Below are 17327 nucleotides of genomic sequence, written 5' to 3'. Positions count from 1 at the left end.
TGTGCCAGGGCTGAGAATTCCTTCCCAGTATCCCATTAAAACMTCACCCCTCTCAGTTTGAATGATCTCAACTGGTTCCATAGTGAAGGAAACATGGGATTCACATCCCTTCTGCTGTATCTTCCCAAAAACTGCTGTTATCYGACAAGGAAGRTGCTGGGAAGGCTGGAACATCATCCCTGAACAAATTATTCCACAGGACATCTCCCATGAGTCCTCACCACCTCCTCTGCTCCAGTGGGAATTTCGCAAATTCTCCCAATCCCACCGGGAGAGGCCGTGTGGGACATCAGAGCTTCCCCTCCCTGTCCTGTGCCTCTGCCACTGTCTCTGTCTCCCAGCTGGCACCACTGGGAGCCAGGAAAACACGGGGTTGGTTTCCGGGAGGATGAGTCTGAGCAGCTCCTTGACGCAGCCGGGAGCAGATGTTGGGAGCGAGGAGCCATGGCACGGCTCTGATTCCATGGGGAGCACATGGACAAGGAGCAGAGCTGATTGGAATCCTTCCAAACAGGGATGAAACATTCCTCTTTTGAAAGATGCTGGAATATTTTGAGTTGTTGCTCTGACCCTCTTGTTGTCCCCCATCCCAATCTCTTTTTGCTCTGCTTTTTCCTGATTTTTTTTTTTTTTTTTTTGGTTTCCAGCTGCGCTGATGAGATTTCACTTGTGAAGTTTTTGGGTGGGAGCAAAAGACAACTTTGATCGAAATACAGACATTCCATGGKTTTYTTTTTATTCCATGGATTTTTTTATTCCATGGTTGTTTTATTCCGTGGATGTTTTATTACATGGATTTTTTAATCCATGGATGTTTTATTCCATAGGATTCTTTTTATTCCATGGATTTTTTATTCTGTGGATTTTTTATTCCTTGGATTTTTTATTCCGTGGATTTTTTTATTCCATGGATATTTTATTCCATGGGTGTTTTATTCTGTGGATGTTTTATTCCTGCACTAAGGCAGAGACCAGCACTCCCATGCAGGAAAGCTTACCTGATTTTCGTGCAATCAAAGGAATYGTCTCCCTGATTAAAGCTTGCCCCGGGCTGTATTTCTGGATCATCRTGGAATGACACAACCAATAAAAAAATCAGCAGAAATCCGTGCCTGTTTTGAATTAAAAAGGTTTTTTTTTAAAGCAATCACCGCTGGTTGAATTCTTCTTCAGCAGAGTTGACTCCTTCCCACCCCGTGCCTCAGCTGAGGGGGCTCTCCTGTGCTCCATGTCTTCCTCTGGGCCACTCCATGGTTCCAACAAAACTTGGAATTCCTGGCAATGCTGGATTGGTGCCGGTCAATGTGACAACCAYGCATCCTAAAATAAATGTTGAACCCAAAAATATTTTCACTCACCGCTTCCCTGAGTCACGCAGGGTCAGGGTGCTGATCCCGTTTGTCACCGGCTTCATCTTGGCCATGAACTGCGTTTGCAAACTAAGGATCAGCTGGGAGGAATTYGGGGGATGTGACGTCGTTGCTCCGCTTTCCTGCAGGGCTGGACCCTCTTGTGCGTTGGGATAACAGGAATCCTTCTCCTTCTTCATCTGGATCCTCCTGGTGCTGCTTTGGAGTTTGTTATGTGGGGCTGGAGCGTGTCCAGGGAAGGGAACGGAGCTGGGAAGGGGCTGGAGAATTCCTGAGGGAGCTGGGAAAGGGGCTCATCCTGGAGCAAAAGAGGCTCCGGGGGGACCTTGTGGCTCTGCCCAACTCCCTGACAGGAGGAGGCAGCCGGGGGGATCGGGCTCTGCTCCAGGGAATGGGGACAGGAGGAGAGGGAACAGCCTCAGGCTGGATATTGGGAATCTGCCTCAGCGATCCCGTGCTTCCCCAGCTGCCCTCAGAATGCTCTGGTGGCCGCTGGGTGACCCCTCTGCTGTCCTGAGGGCTCCCTGACCCCGGGCCRGAGGGTGTGGAGGGGTTGGGATGAATCCAGAGCCGGCAGAGGTGAGGATGTCACCGACACCCAGCGCCCTTGGCTTCTCCCGACCCAGAATGAATGGAATTCTCGGCAAACACCGTGGGAAGGAGAGAGCAGCCAGAGATTCCCAGCCCTTGTTCCTCTCCTCAACCCCCAGCCTTTGTTCCTCACTTCGCCTCCTCCAGGGACAGGACCTTCATCCTGCCCTCTGGCAAAGGATTCTCGACTGTGGAGCTCCACACAGATTTTCTCCTGAGCTCATCGTTGCTCACGTGGATGTGCTGGATCCAGGGAGGCTCCAGTGCCTGGATTCCCACCAGGAATCCCAGCCGTGGGAAGCAGGGAGGCCGCTGTAGCTCCTGGAATCTGCTTTACCCCACATCACTCCTCGCAGAATGGGGGGACATCAGGGACCTCCGTGGCGTGGGGACACCGGACACGGCACAGCYGGGTGTGCTGGTGGCACCTGGGGGGGGCTGAGGCGATTCTGGCCCTGCTGAGGGTGAGGGAAATGGGAACRAGGATGGGATGGAGGGGCTTCCCCTCCTCTGGGAGCGTGGGGAATGTGGGAGGTGAGCAGGGCTGATAAACACAGCATTCCTATCCCCACCCTTCCCAGGAAAACACAGAATTGAGGATTGATGGCAAACAGACAGTCCGGTCATCCTCAGCGCTCTGGTTTGGAGGTGCCTCCTGCTCTGGATGGCCCAGACAATCCCCAGGAATTTTCTTAAACCTGCTAAAAAGGAGGATGAAGTGCCACCATTCTGCTGGAATTTAGGTTGGGTTTCCAGGACTTTTGGGAAATGGAGAAATCTCTGCAGTGCGGGGGGGCCTAGAATTCCCAAGGGAGGAGGCAGAAGGGCCAAGAATTCCTGGCCCAAAAGTTGGATGCCAGCAGTGCTGGAGAATCCCTTGGGGTGGGCGTGTTCCAGGGTGTCCTCACCTCAATAAAACAAAACCACACCGTGGATTGAAGACACCTGGAAAATACTGATYCCACAGGGAATTTCAGCAGGGATGGGCTGTTACTCCATCACCTGTGCCTTGATTCTTGCAGGAGACGGGAGGAGGTGGGCAGGCAAGGTCACTGGAAGCGGAAAGGTGATCCTGGGATATGGAATATTCCCACACCTCTTTCCCAAGCTGTTCAGGCAACCCTGAGTCCTGCCAGATCCTTTCCCTGAKCAGAAGCTCCAAAATGTGGTGATAAAAATCCCAATCCCTTTGAAAGACACATGTTTAGCCCCACCAGGTTTTCAGACACAGTGGAAGCAGCACTAGAATGATCTGGCGGAACTAACTCCATCTTAAAAGTGTAAACACATTGATATATACAGAGAGACAAAGTGAGAAAGTGTTCTACTGACGAATCTCCATCTTTTAATGGATATGTCAGTTTTGTTAATACTCCATCCCAGAACGTAAGAGATTGAATATAGAATAAAGATGTATTTGGAAAGGTGGTGAAAATCTAACAAACAAAACTTTTTAAATTCCTTTTAGAAAATTTGTAATTATTATTTTTAGCAGAGTTTTAAGAAGGGAATATACCTTCGCTCAGGGTTGTRTTAGCTTCTCGCCTATGTCCCCCAAAACTCTTCCCAGTGCCAAAAGGAAAGATAAAAGAGAAGGAGAGAAAAAAGACTCAAATAAAATTTCACTAAATCTAAACTATTGAGAGTCAATGAAGCTTTTGACACTGTTCTCTGGGTGTAGCCATTTCTCCTGTATCAGACGTACGAAGAATTAGCAGCTGCCTCTTTAAACAGTTCTAATAAAACTTTGACTTGTTTATGAGGCAAGTGGATGTTCCGATCATGACATCTATGGCATACAGCTGAAGAGACACTTTCCAGGTTCAAACCCCGTCAGTGCACCACTTAACGTGTGCTGGGGGGTATCCAGGGGGTCTCATCTCTCTGCGTGTACCACAAGCGTCTCCTGCCTTTGAGATCGCCTTGGCTGGCACTTCCTGGTGCCATGCAGGAGATAACCCATGCCTGGGCTGATGGCTAGCAAAACACTTTCTCTAGTGGACTAGCAGTCCTACGTTACCAGAGATGAAGAAGCAGAGTGCTCAGCCGTGTGGTTTATTCCAGGACTTTATTCCCGAAGGGACCAGGGACGAAAGAGGGAGCCGCGGGGTTACCCTGCTACTGATATATCCCTCAGGGCCAGTTACCTGAGGAGCTGGGTGGGGAGAGAAGGTAAAGGGGAACATAACAACCAATAGGAGAAGGGGTAGGCGGAGAGAGAGAGATTACATTAAATCCAACTGGGACATCAGGATTTACATACTCATGGAAAGAACTATTTTATTCTTAGGGGGGTTATTACACTATTTCTACTATTGTGTGCTGAATATCTCAAGACTGTCTAACCCTTTAGCATTTTCTGGGGTGGTTTCATCTACCACAACAAATCCCTGATGGGAAATGGGAGGGGTTGKTTTCCAAAGAGGGTTCCCAACTGCAGTGGATCAATTCCACGTCTGGGCCACCCGAACCCATTCCATGGAAATAAAACATCCCAGGGCAGGATATTTGCCTTCCCTGAGCTGGGCTTGCTCCAACTCGAGGAAAAAGGCACTTCCTGGGGYCTTTCTCCTCATCTGAGGACGTATTTCCCATGGAATTTATAGGATTTTCCTTGGGCATTGCTGACTGATTGCACAAAGAGTCTGGCCTTTTTTTTTTCATTTTTTAAGGGATCCAAATTCCAGAGGGAATTTCCCTTTCCTGTAAATGGCCCTTTCARCAGATATTCCCAGATTTATTGTATTGACCATGAGTTTGTTTGTAACCTGAGGATTCCCATGATGGATCCCTGGCTGGAAAGATGGAACAGATTCCACAGGGATGCTGGGAAAACCAAACCATTCCATCTTCAGTGTATTGACAAAAATCTGCTTGCAGCAAACACCAAGGAGAAAAAAMAATCACATTTTGGATGCTTTTTCCTCCAGAAAGATCCATCAATCCTACGGAAAAAAGGGTGATGAGTCCCAAATTTTGGGCCGGAYGATGCCACAATTTTCTTTTCCAGTGAATTTGCGGCACACACTGGAACAGAAGATAAATGTTGGCAATTAAACCCACATGGCTTTGGGATGGRAAGAGAAAAATTGCTTGGAAAATGAAGGCTGGGCATGGGATAAATAAAAATTGGGATGATTTTTCAGCCCTTATAAATAGGAATTGTCAGGAGGCAGCAAAGCTTCTGCTTTAAAGCCCATCARTTCCAGAGGTTTGGATAATTCTGCAGGAAATTCATTTTTATTCGAAGCTGATCCCAAATGAAGTCGTTCAGTCTTTTAATGTCAATCTCATTAATCCATTCCATTCCAAGGGACGGATTCCATTCTCTTCTCCCAGTGAAGCAAATAATCTGTTTCCGTTGGAAACTTGTCTTTCTTTTAAAGCTTTGGCAAAAAAAMMCCAAAAAMCCAAAACCCATTAATCCCTCTTTTCCCAACATCATTCCATGGCAGGCTTGACCCTGGAATTCCCTAAATTTGAAGTGTTTGATGTTATTTTGAATTTTGATGAAACTAGGAACTGGACTTGCTCCTGGGTTTCCACAACCAACMCGTGTCTCTGCTCAACCCTGCTCCATATAAAAACAGGAAACTTCCCAAACACGGAGCTTATCTCAAGATTTATGGAGCAAATGAATTTCCCTTGGAGCGCCAGGAAAAGATTTGAGGTTCTGCAAAGGTGTGGATGAATCCCCCCTGTTTAATTCCCCCTTCCTGGAGCTCTCGTGATGGAATTGATCAGGCATAAGTGGGAATTCCAGGAGCAGAGCGGTGCCAATGGGAAGCAGGTGAGGATTTAGGGAAATATGGAACTCTCCCATTGTTTTGGGGGGTTGGAATCCCTTTATTCTTAGTGCATTAAAAGTATTTAATGCATTAAAATAAAAGAAGAAAACCTCTCAGATACCTGCTGGGATGGAAATGAACCAGGATGGGGTTTGGATTATTGGGGTTTGGATTATTGGGGTTTAAATTATTGAGGTTTGTATTATTGGGCTTTGGATTATTTGGACTTGGATTACTGGGGTTTGGTCTACTGGGGTTTGGATTATTGGGGTTTGGTTTATTGGGGTTTGGATTATTGGGGTTTGGTTTATTGGGGTTTGGTTTATTGGGGTTTGGTTTATTGGGGTTTGGTGATCCTGATGTCTCCTCTCCCAGTTCTCCTTCCCAGTTGTCTCCTCCAGGCCCTCAGAGATGGGAGTTGCTTTTAAGTGCAACCTGGATCAAACCTCCCCTGGTCCGGGTCGGAATTTCTCCACTTCCACAGGAATCTGAAAAGTCCCAGGTTGCATTTCTCACAAACCTGGGCTGAATCCAGAGCGAATCCAGGAGGAATTTCAGAGCAGRCATCACCAGACCGAGATTCCCATGAATCTGGGCCGGTGATTCCCTCTCCTGTCAGTCCTGGACATTTTTTCTCTCACCCGTTCCTTTTGTTCTCTCCTTTAATTCTGCTTTTATCCTGAATTTCAGTGCTCAGAGCAWCTCCCTGGTAACCAGAAAATATTGGGGATGAATTCCTGGCTGGGATGGAGCTCCCAAAGCAGCTGTGGCTGCCYCTGGATCCCTGRCAGTGTCCCAGGCCAGGTAGGATGGGGYTTGGAGCAMCCTGGGACAGTGSGAAGTGTCCCTGCCCATGGAATGAGATGCCTTWCAAGATCCTTTCCCACTCAAAATATTTTAGGATTTTGGGATTAAAAKATCACAATGTTGAAAAACCCCTCAAATTGAAGCAACCTGAACTCAGGGCAACAAAAAAGTTCAACTACAAATCTTTTTTTCTGCAATTTCTTCCCAATGCTGGCAGGGCAGAGGCTCAATTAGCTGCTGTGATTTAAGGGACAATCCCCGGAATCTCATCAGAGTCTGAAAATCCCATTTCACTCAGATCAAGGGCAGGGGTGATGGGAAGGGTCAGTAATTCCAGACAAAACAGGATAAATTCTGGATAATTCCCTGAAGTGGCAATAAAAACCCCCTCTGTGGCTGGGAGTCCTGTTCTCCTCATTATTTCAGRAATAACAGATGGACTGGGAGAGATTTGGATGCTCTGCCTGACARGTTGTCCATGAGGAAAGAGATTAAATCTCCCARATAAATGGTCCATTTTTCCTTGGYTGGGGRTATCCATCTTTTCCAGATGAAGGATAATCAGGAATGGGGATGTTTGTCACTGACACTGCGACCAGAGCTTTGTCTCCAGCCCTTAGCCTGTTTGCAGATGATGGGAGTGGGGACAAAATCCATCAGGTGTTCCAAGGACACTTCAGGCTGGAATTAAAGCACGGATTATTGTCCCCGACTGGGATGGTCCATCTCCCTCTGCCCTGCCCCGAAGTGACCACAGGGACGGGAAAGGGGAGCGGCCATTCCACGGGGGAAGCGGGAAAAGGGGAGATGAGGCAGAGCAGGGACCTCGGAGGAGGTCCAGGGATGGGATATCCCAGCACCATCCCTGGATTTTGGAGCCTGGGAGGGGACGAGGGAAAGGAACCGCTCAGCAGCCCGAGGGTTTCCCGGCATTCCGGGTCAGGAGCTTTTGCCGGGCATTAGAACAGGCTGGTGATTAGCTGGGTATGCAAATGACCTTCTGAATATGCAAACGAACCGCTGACCATGTGAATGAGCCTCTGGATATATTAATGAGCTCTGGATAGGCAAAATGAGTCTCTGCATATGCAAATGAGCCCCGCGGTCGTGGCTCTGAGAAGGACTCGGAGCCCCCTCCAAGGCACCACCTTTCCCTTTCCCGCTTTCCCCGCTCTCCCTGGCTCCCAACCCGCTCTCATCGCCCCATCCTGAGGATTCCCGTTGCCCGGGATGAGCCCGCAACGCCAGCACGGAGCTCTCCAGCTCCAGCCCCTTCCCGGACCSCTGTCCTGCCGCTCTGCCCCTGATCCCGGGGCCGGGATGCATTCCAAGCCTGGAGGGGGTGCCTGCTTTTTTTCCAGAGAATTCCTGCGAGGCTCCGTCGCTCTCCCTCCAGTCTTTCTTCCCTTTTCCCCCCTCGGTTTCAATTATTTCCCTCTGGGAAAGAGGGAACAACATTCCYATGGAATAGGAGAGCCCGAGAGCCCGCGGAGCTGAAGGGGAAGGAGCCGAGCCCTCAAATCCACATGGGTGGCTCTCAGGCAGGCGAAATGCAGGAATTGCGGGAATTGAGGGATGCTCCCTCTCCCTCCGTGACATTCCCAGCTGTCCCATGATGGCACACMGACGGCAAATCCCCAAACCAAATGCCGGAGCTGCGGGGGTTAAGCCGGGCTCCTTTCGCTGCCCGGCTGGGTCGGGAGAAGGCTCGTGGAGGAAAAACACGGAGCACAGGGGATGGGAAGAGGAAATAAATCCAGGGAATAACGGGATGAGCAGATAAATCCCGGCAGTAACAGTATGGGCAGGGCAGGGTGCGGGATGCATGGAGCTGCAGGGGCTGGAGGGGTTTTAGCGGATCCTGACTGTTCCTCGGAAGAGCAGGAGTTCTGTGCCGTGGGATCAGCTGGAATTTGGGCACGCCAGGAGCCAGGTCCAKCTCGGACTCGGAGGGACCTGGTGTGAGCAGTCCCACGCAGGATGTGACATTCCAGGCGTGGAGGGGCCCCARCATCACCCAGCTGCAGAAATCCCGGGATTTTGCTGAATTTCAGGCCAAATTCTGCTCTGTTTCCGGGAATGTCCGCGCAGGACAGGGAACAGGGAACAGCACGGGCAAGGAGGGACTTCCAGACCCCGGCTCTGCAGGAGCTGCTCATTTTCCACCAGCGAGCCCCTGCAAYAAAGAGGTGAAGTTTTTCCCTCGGATAGGGCGGGGATGGAGCTGCCCATGGGAACCCCACGGCRTTCCAGGCCTTAGAGAACCATGGAATCACGGAATGCCCTGAGGGTGCAGGACACCCCAACAATCCCAGCCTGTGCCYGGATCSCGGAGCTCGGGAGCCCTTGGGATGGGGCTGAGCTCGGAGCTCCAGGGCGAGGGAGCCGCTGCGGAGCTGCGATCCACCCCCAACTGCAGATTCCCGATCCTCCAGCCTGGTGGAAAGGTGCCCGTTTGCCCTGGAATGCTCCGTGCTGCTCCTTCCCTCCTCCCTGAAGGAGCGGTGGGAGCTGCACCGGGGTTTTTTTCCTGATCCTGACCATTCCCAGAGCTGGAATGAGCCCCGTGSGGGCGGAGCGCGCATCCAGCTGCCGAGCGTGTGTTCACGCCCTTCGGATCCGCGTCCTGCAGGAGGGAGAGACCACCCGGCAGCTCCACTCCATTGTTCCACCGGGATGCGGAGGGGCAGCGTGGGAGAGCAGGGATCCGCAGGTGGATCCCACYCAGGATGATTCCAGCCTGGAGAGGAGAGACCTCGGAGCCTAAARGGGCTCCAGGAGAGGTGGAGAGGGACTGGGGACAAGGGATGGAGGGACAGGACACAGGGAATGGCTTCCCACTGCCAGAGGGCAGGGRTAGTTGCGACATTGGGAAGGAATTGTTCCCTGGGAGGGTGGGGAGGGACTCGAAAGGATTTCCCAGAGAAGCTRTGGCTGCCCCTGGATCCCTGGCAGTGTCCAAGGCCAGGCTGGACAGGGCTTGGAGCAGCCTGGGACAGTGGGAGGTGTCCCTGCCCTCCCAGATTCCCAGCTCCATCTGCCGCTGGAAGGGCTCTGATTTCCCATCTGCAGGCACTGAGGTTTCCAGCAGCTTTCCACGCTGGGGTCTCCCAGGAGCATCAAAGAGGATCCAGCAGGGGGGGAAAAAACCATTCCCAGCTCCCTCTGCTGCGCTGACAGCGCTGGAAGGTTTTGGAGCAGAACATGAGGCTCCTTTCCCCAGGATTTTGACAGTTTAATTGGAGCTGTGGAATTGTTTTCCTTTCCCACTGAATCCGACCGTGCCTTCCCCGATTCTGTGTCAAAAACATTCCGTGTTGGATTGGATGGCACCTGGAGCACCCTGGGATAATGGGAGGTGTCCCTGCCCATGCCAGGGATGGGAATGGGTGACCCTGAAGGTCCCTTCCATCCCAAACCATTCCAGGGTTCTTTTTTTTGCAGCCTTTCAGTACCTGAAGAGAGCCCCAGGAAAGCTGCAGAGGGAATTTTTCCAAGGGCCGGGAGTGACAGGACTCAAACTGAGAGAGAGGAGGTTTAGATGGGATACTGGGAAGGAATTCCTGGCTGTGAGGGTGGGGAGGGGCTGGAATGGATTCCCCAGAGCAGTTGTGGCTGTCTCTGGATCCCTGGCAGTGTCCCTGGATGGAATTCTGACCAGCCTGGGATAGCGGGAGGTGTCCCTGCCCATGCATTTTCCCCGTTCCCAAAACCTGGCTGTGCCAACCCAGCGCAGGTTCTTGGGATGGGAAGTGTGGGAGATGGGACTGAACTCCAATCCCACTGGGATTCATCCCAAAAGCTCTGCTGTACCGAAAATCCRTGTCCCTCTGTGCTGCTGATTTGCCCCTCCATGATTCCAGAAGAAATCCCAGAAGGATTTTTTCAGTCACCTCACTGTCCCAGCTGTGTCTGTGCACACTCAGCCATCCCAGACCGCTCCTGCTGATGGAGAATAAACCCAGGAGTGAAAAAGTCCAGCCTGGAACTCTCTGGAATGGGTGGGACCTGCTCCAGAGGCTCCGTGCAGCTCAGGGAGCAGAGCCCTGGGAGTTTCCAAGGCAGGGAAGAAGCAGCAGCAGGGACTTGAAAGGGATTTTGGGAGCTCTGGGGAAGATCCTCCTGCTGCAGCCCCTAAAGCTCATTAATTGTGGAACTAATTAAGGGCTGGGTTATTAAATGATCTCTGCACTCTGGGAAGCAAACAAACAAAGGAATTCTGCGGAGCTTTTCCATCTGGATTCCCGAAATGTGCGTCCCATCTGTCCGGGGCCCCGCGAGCCCCCAGATGGGAACAGCCCTCCCTGTGCTCTGTGTGGGGATGGATCCAGGGGCACCCCGAGGGTATTCCCAAAGGAACCTCACAGAAATGGCCCCTTTCAGAGGGGCTGCCATCCCAAATTGGAGTTTTCCAGGGAAAATTCAGGAATGCAAAGCAATGATTTCTAAAGGATTTTTTTATGGATTTAGGCCTTTAGCTTCTGCCAGGTTCTTGGAAATCTCCCCTATGGAATGGGCTGGATATAAACATGGCAAAGACAGGGAATAACACAAAGGGAAGTGTTTGGAGCTGATTGGGATATTTGGGTGTACAAAGCCCTGAGAAGGAGGAAAAACCTCCTCCCTTTTCTCTGGAGAGAGATTTCATAGAATYTTCTTAAATCTGGATGATGGGGAAGCCTCTTCTGACCTGTGCAGGAGCAATGGGGCTGGAGATGTACTAAAAATAAGGAATTTCCCCGGGAAAAAGGACTTTATGGGGAAATGAATCACTGCAGACAGCATTAACTGATCAGAGATGTTTGGAGAAGGGAGATGCCCGTGGAATTGGATTTGATCCTGAGGATAATCCAGTCAAAGCACAAAAATGAGGTTGTTTGTCACCTTCAGAAAACACTGGTCTGGCAGAGAATAAAACCAGTTTTGTCTCTGTAAGAAAATTTTCTGAATAGCCTCTCGCAGCTTTGTGGGATTTACAGGGAATGGGATAATGAAATCCCCAAATTTGACCTCATGGACATCGCTCTCATTCCGTGTTCCCGTCATGCCTGCAGTGACTCCTGCACTGGGTTTGGGGACAATCAAACTGCTGGGAGAGAATCCAATCTGGTTAAAATCTGGGAGTGCATTCTGGAGCTGACATTCTCAGAATTGCAGGGATTTATAATCACAGAGAGCTTGATGGCCAAACTTAAAGGAATAATAGTAATAGTAATAATAATTTTCTTGTTTTTATAGTGCTCCATCAGATCACTGGAAATGATTCTCTGTTGGGAATTATTCTGGCTTGTAACCACATTCCAGTTTCAACTGGAAGGATCCCAAATTCTTTTTTTCTGAACCAGTTCTTTTTTGCACTTTCCTGCAGCTTCTTCCTTCTTGCAAACTCCCTTTGTGTTCTGGGGCTCTCCCCATCATTCCCACTTTTCAAGATGCGGGATTCACACGGAGATCCATGGAACTGCCCTTTCCCCAATCCCACACCAGGGCCAGGGAAAGCATTGGAGGGAGGGGGAATGAACAAGGCGGGATGGAGATAAATCCAAGAGAAGGCAAAACCTCCAAACATGGCTGGAATTAACGGTGGGACTTAGGGAAAGCGGGATCTCCAGCATTCCTTTGGCAGCATTCCAGCTGTTTAACTTTGCAATTTTTTTTTTTTTTTTTTTTGCCTGAAACTCAAGACCCCGTTTCCCCAATCCTGCAGATGTTTTTGTGAGGGGAAGGAGTCGGAATGCACCGAAGTTGTTTTTCCTCGGGACGTGGCGGCGTCCCGCCGGCAGATAGGAGCTGACAAAGGGAATGTGCACAATAACAAACAAGAGTTGTTTTGGGTTGGGATGGATCCCTCGGGATTACTCTCGTGTCTTCTTTCCCTTGCCAGACGCTCCCTCAAATCACTCTCACTGCCCTTCAGGCCTTGCTGCTTCCTGGGGATTTACTGCAGCTTTTACAAGAGAATTTTCCTCTCAGGATCCGGGAGTCCTGTGGTTGTTCCCAGGGAAGGCAGGTTTCCTTCAGATCCAAAATGGAATTCCCAGTCCTCAAGGGGCAGCCACAGCTGCTCTGGGCACCTCCCTGCCAGGAGCTCCCTCCCAATATCCCATCCAAACCTATTCCCTTTCCATTGAAGCCATTCCCTGTGTCCTGTCCCTCCATCCCTTGTCCCAAATCTCTCTCCACCTTTCCTGCAGCTCCCTCAGGCACTGGAAGGCCACAACCAGGTCACCCTGAAGCTACTCTTCCCCAGGCTGAAAATTCCCAACTCTCCAAACCTTTCCTCATAGGAAAGGTTCTCCCTCCCTCTCATCTCTTTCCCAAACTCACAGAAACTGCATCCACTGGGAGTGATAAAAACAGAATTCCAGGTTAAACAGAGCCTTTAAAATCAGAATTCCAGACTCCTCCTTTATCCCGGCAATTTCCCTGCTTTGCCATCYCCCAGAGAGGCCATAAACTCATGGAAGGAGCACTGCCCGAGTGGATGCTGGACCTTGGGGTGGATTCGGGATGGACTCAAGGAACRGCATCCTTGGCTCCCATTCTGCTGCCTCCGCAGCCTCAACTAACCCCTGGCTGAAACCTCTGCTCCTTCCCACACAAAGCAGCTCTGAGCGAGGTTTGCCATCCACCTGCTGCCCCAGGGAAATCATTCCCTGCATCCAGCAGGATCCCACAGAAAGCCTCTGCGGGGTTGTGGATGGAATCCAGCTGTTTGTCAGTGCTTTGGCACCTGTCAATCCTTCCCTTCCCCTGAGGGCTCTCGATTGTAAACACACAGCACTTGGATTAAATTCTGTTTTCTTGCTCAAAGTTTGGCTGCCTGGATGTTCCCTGTTTTCCAGGGGCTGCCTGGATGTTCCCTCTTTTCCAGGAGCAGATCAAGGCCCTTCAGCAGAGCTGATGTTGCTTGTTAATCCTTGTGGTATTCTGTGGACCAAAAAAAAAAAGGAAAGTTTTTTCCAAATATTTTGTTCTTCGAGAGAGAACTGAGGAGATTTGAAGCTGCTGCTCTCTCAGCCAGCAAACTGAGATTTCTGTTTCTTTTTCTGGGRTGAAAAATATCCCTGTTTTGTATCTGACCTGGTCTTGGGCAATTCCAGGGATGGGGCAGCCACGGCTTCTCTGGCAAATCCATCCCAGCCCCATCTTAAACTGGCTTCCTTTTACCCAGAATCTTCCCTTTTTTAGTTTAAAAGAATTGAAAAAAAAAAAAATCCCAATCCTGGCCTTTTACCCAGAATCTTCCCTTTTCCAGTTTAAAAGAATTAAAAAAAAAAAAATCCCAATTCTGGCCTTCATCCTTCCCAAGAACCGCATGGATCACTCCAAAGCCACTTCCATGAACCAAATTTATGGAAAACAGTACCTTGAGTGACCCAGTCCAGTAAATCTGAGCCTTCCCCTCATCCCACATTAAGCTGAGCCTTTCCCCCGTAATTTTCCTTAACTTTCCCTGGGTACAAGGCTGCACAGCATCTCCCTGAGCGTGGCCCTAAATCCCAKCTGGGAAAAGCAGCAGAAAATTGAGGAATAAAAATGAATCAGTGGCAATATTTTAAAGCGTTGGTGAAAGTTGAAGTGGCCAAGTGTCCCTTTGSTGCCTCCCCCAGCATGGAGCCCTCCGACCCCGCTGTCCCAGTGTTGTCCTGGTGGTGATTAAAGGATGTTCCCACATCACCTGATCCCCTCCTGTGATCGGTGGCACCAGGGGCCCCTCGTCCCATCCACAGTGCAGGGAGATTCCCTGGAGCTCTGCCCTGCACAGGGAGGAGGCTGGAATGGGACACCTGAAATTGAATCCCAGGGAAAGTGGGGGAGACCTCCATGGAATGTGATCCCGCTGCTTTGGCTGCTCAGCATTTCCCTGCTTCCTCTGGAACTCATTCCTCCTGCAGCCCTTYCCTTTTGGTCTGGCCATTCCAAAGCTTCAGGATCCATGACTTCATGAGGCCCAAATGAGTGGTGAATCCTATTTCATGTGAGATTAGGACCCTTCTACCCCCACAAACCAGTCTGGGTGGGACAGGGCTGGGAGGAATCTGGGAAAGCGGGAGGTGTCCCTACGTGTGGAATTGGAATTCCATGACCTTCAAGGTCCCTTCCAAGCCAAACCCTTCTGGGATTCTCTGCCTGGAGGAGCTAAACCAGGTACAAGGATAAGTGGAATTACAGCAGCTCCAGAACTCCTGGGAGCTGAGCAGGATTGTTCCCAGTGCTCCTGAAAATCACAGGCCTAAAGAGCTTCTGAAACCCCTCACTGTGAGATCTTCCCAAAGGATTTCCAGGGAAACTCACTCCCATCTTTCAGGAGCTGGAAGAGCCCATGGAGCTCCTTCCCCACGATCCCAAAGGAGGAATCAACCCCCACCCAAGTGTGTCCCAGCAGCATTTTTGAGCTTCTGAGTCCCACCGACAGGAGAAGACACAGGAGAAGGATTCRGTGAGAATCAATAAAGGTTTCTTTTTATTGGAATTCCCTTTTACATACACCTGTGGCTCGCCTTTTCCTGCCCCTCACTTTGGTCCATGCAGAAAGCAGAAGCGGAGGAATGTAAACCAAATTCCTGCCTGCAATGCCCCTGGAATCACGCTTGGATCCTTCAGGTTTTTGGGGGTTGTCCCTCTTCTCCAAACCCACTTCAGTGCTGGAGAGCGAAAACCACCCCCAGCTCCTCCCCCTCCTGCTCTGAGTGGAAAAARGAGGCAATATCCCAGAAAAAGCCCTTTTCCAAAGCCCAGAGCCCATCACTTGTGGTGACCACMATAGCTGGGCCATCCTGAAGCTGCAGAGATGAAGCAGAGGGGTTTAGCAGCAGGTTTGTCTCCTCATGGATCCTGATGGGAAGAGATTGGCCAAGGATTTGGAGTACGGGATGGGTTTGGTGCTCGGCCATGCCTACCCTTCCTCTTCTGCCACCAGCAACTTCCCTGTCCCACCTGCTCCACCTCATCCAACCTGGACTTCTGGATATCCCACCTTTCACAGCAAATGGCTTCTGCTCCCAGGCCAGCTTGGACAGGGCTTGGAGCACCTGGGATAGTGGAAGTTCTGCCCACAGAACCAAAACTGAGGAGCCTTAAAGCTCCCTTCCAACCCAAAGCATCCCAGGATTTTTTGATCRCTCCTTCCCCGCAGCTCTCAAGGAGGAAGGATTGATTTAGATGGAGAAAAAGATCAAGGGAAAAGCCCAGCCTGGCAAGAAGAGCCATTCCTTGGTGTTCTTTGTCAGTCCCTGACTGCTGGGGCCACCCTTTGGTTAAGCWGGGCTTGAGCTGCCTTTCCAGTGGATTTTGTATGCCTGTTCCAGAGCATGCAACCCTGGGCACTTTGGAAATCAGGCACACACTGATCCCTCCCTCTCCTGCATTTGGATCCCAAGGATTTCCAGCCAAGTGTCGCCCACATCCTAAATCCCCACAATCCTCGGTATGAAATGATTCTGTCGCTCGTGGAGGATTTCAGGTGAGGCARCTGCCACTCAAACCTTCTCCTACCTCTTGACATCTCTGTTTCTGTTGGATTCTGGATCTCAAGGATAAAGCCATCCCAAAACCCCAGAGCTAGGTAAGGTTTTGGGAACTGGGAATTTCTTTGAATCATTCCCCTTTTCCAAATTTATGGGTGAAATCCACTCCCGGGAAATCAACAGATGCCTCAGTGTTGATTTCCTTGGGATCAGGATTTTATCCCAAATGGGAAACCTCAGTCCAAGGGAGACAATTAAATTCCATTAAATTCCCCCATTAATGTGTCAGGAAAACCCGCATTTCTCCAGTCAAAGGGAGAATCTCCTCTGTGGGATCCAGGAAAAAATGGTTTGGAATTCTGGGTCCTGGGCTGAGTTTGTTCTCATGTACCTCTTTCTCCAGTGAAAAAATGAAGAAAAAGCRGCAGTGAGGATAAAAAAGAAGAGGAAGTTGTGCTGACTTTGTCACCCCCACCCCATTTGCTCTCTCAAGATCCCCCAATTAGGAGAAATCATAATTAGGCACTAATTTACCCGCAGATCTGGAAAAAAGCTKGATGTACTGGAATTCCTGATTACCYCATATCACCTGGCTGAGTTTTCCAGATCTTTTCTTTTGGTTCTTGACCCCTGTCAAGCTCTCAGTTGATTTCCTACCCTGAGAAATGCCTGGAAAGGCCACGATGGGGACAGATTTTTTTGGTGCAAAAGCACCTCAAGGGACAAGCATTCCCACAGGAGAACCATCAGAGAATCARGGAATTGCTGGGGTTGGAAAAGCCCAACTGGATCATTGACTGCAGCCAGAAAGAACCAACCTGGAGCTGGATGCGGAAACCACAGGAACGGGTGAGAAGGAGAAGCTCAAATTAAACACAAATATTTAATGATTTTTCAGCTCTAATCCCAAAACCTCTGAACTGGTGGAAAGATTCCTGGGAACTCTGCAGGTCCCACAGACTCTGGAATTTTGAGCAAAACAGGAGTTCACTGGAAAGGTAAAATGCTGTGCCAAGATTTGGTAACACCCTTGGAAAGGGTTCYAAGGAACCTCTGTTCATGTTTCCATCACTGCCCCCTCAGGATTGCCTTTCCCCCACTTGACTCCCAAATCCTGGCAAAATGTTGGGCTTATCGGGAACTTTGTGTGCTCTGGGGCTGCCAGAAGCCTGGAAAACAGCAGGAAAACTTGGAGTTCGTGTGCAAGGATGGAAAGGGAAGGAGAAGGAGGAAAGGAAAGGAAAGGAAAGGAAAGGAAAGGAAAGGAAAGGAAAGGAAAGGAAAGGAAAGGAAAGGAAAGG

The sequence above is a fragment of the Malurus melanocephalus genome, unplaced genomic scaffold (genome assembly GCF_030028575.1).
Source record: "Malurus melanocephalus ecotype Western Australia unplaced genomic scaffold, MMel_1.1 scaffold_86, whole genome shotgun sequence".
Lineage (NCBI taxonomy): Eukaryota > Metazoa > Chordata > Aves > Passeriformes > Maluridae > Malurus > Malurus melanocephalus.
The sequence above is the reverse complement of the archived record's forward strand: the minus strand, read 5'-3'. Positions refer to the sequence as shown.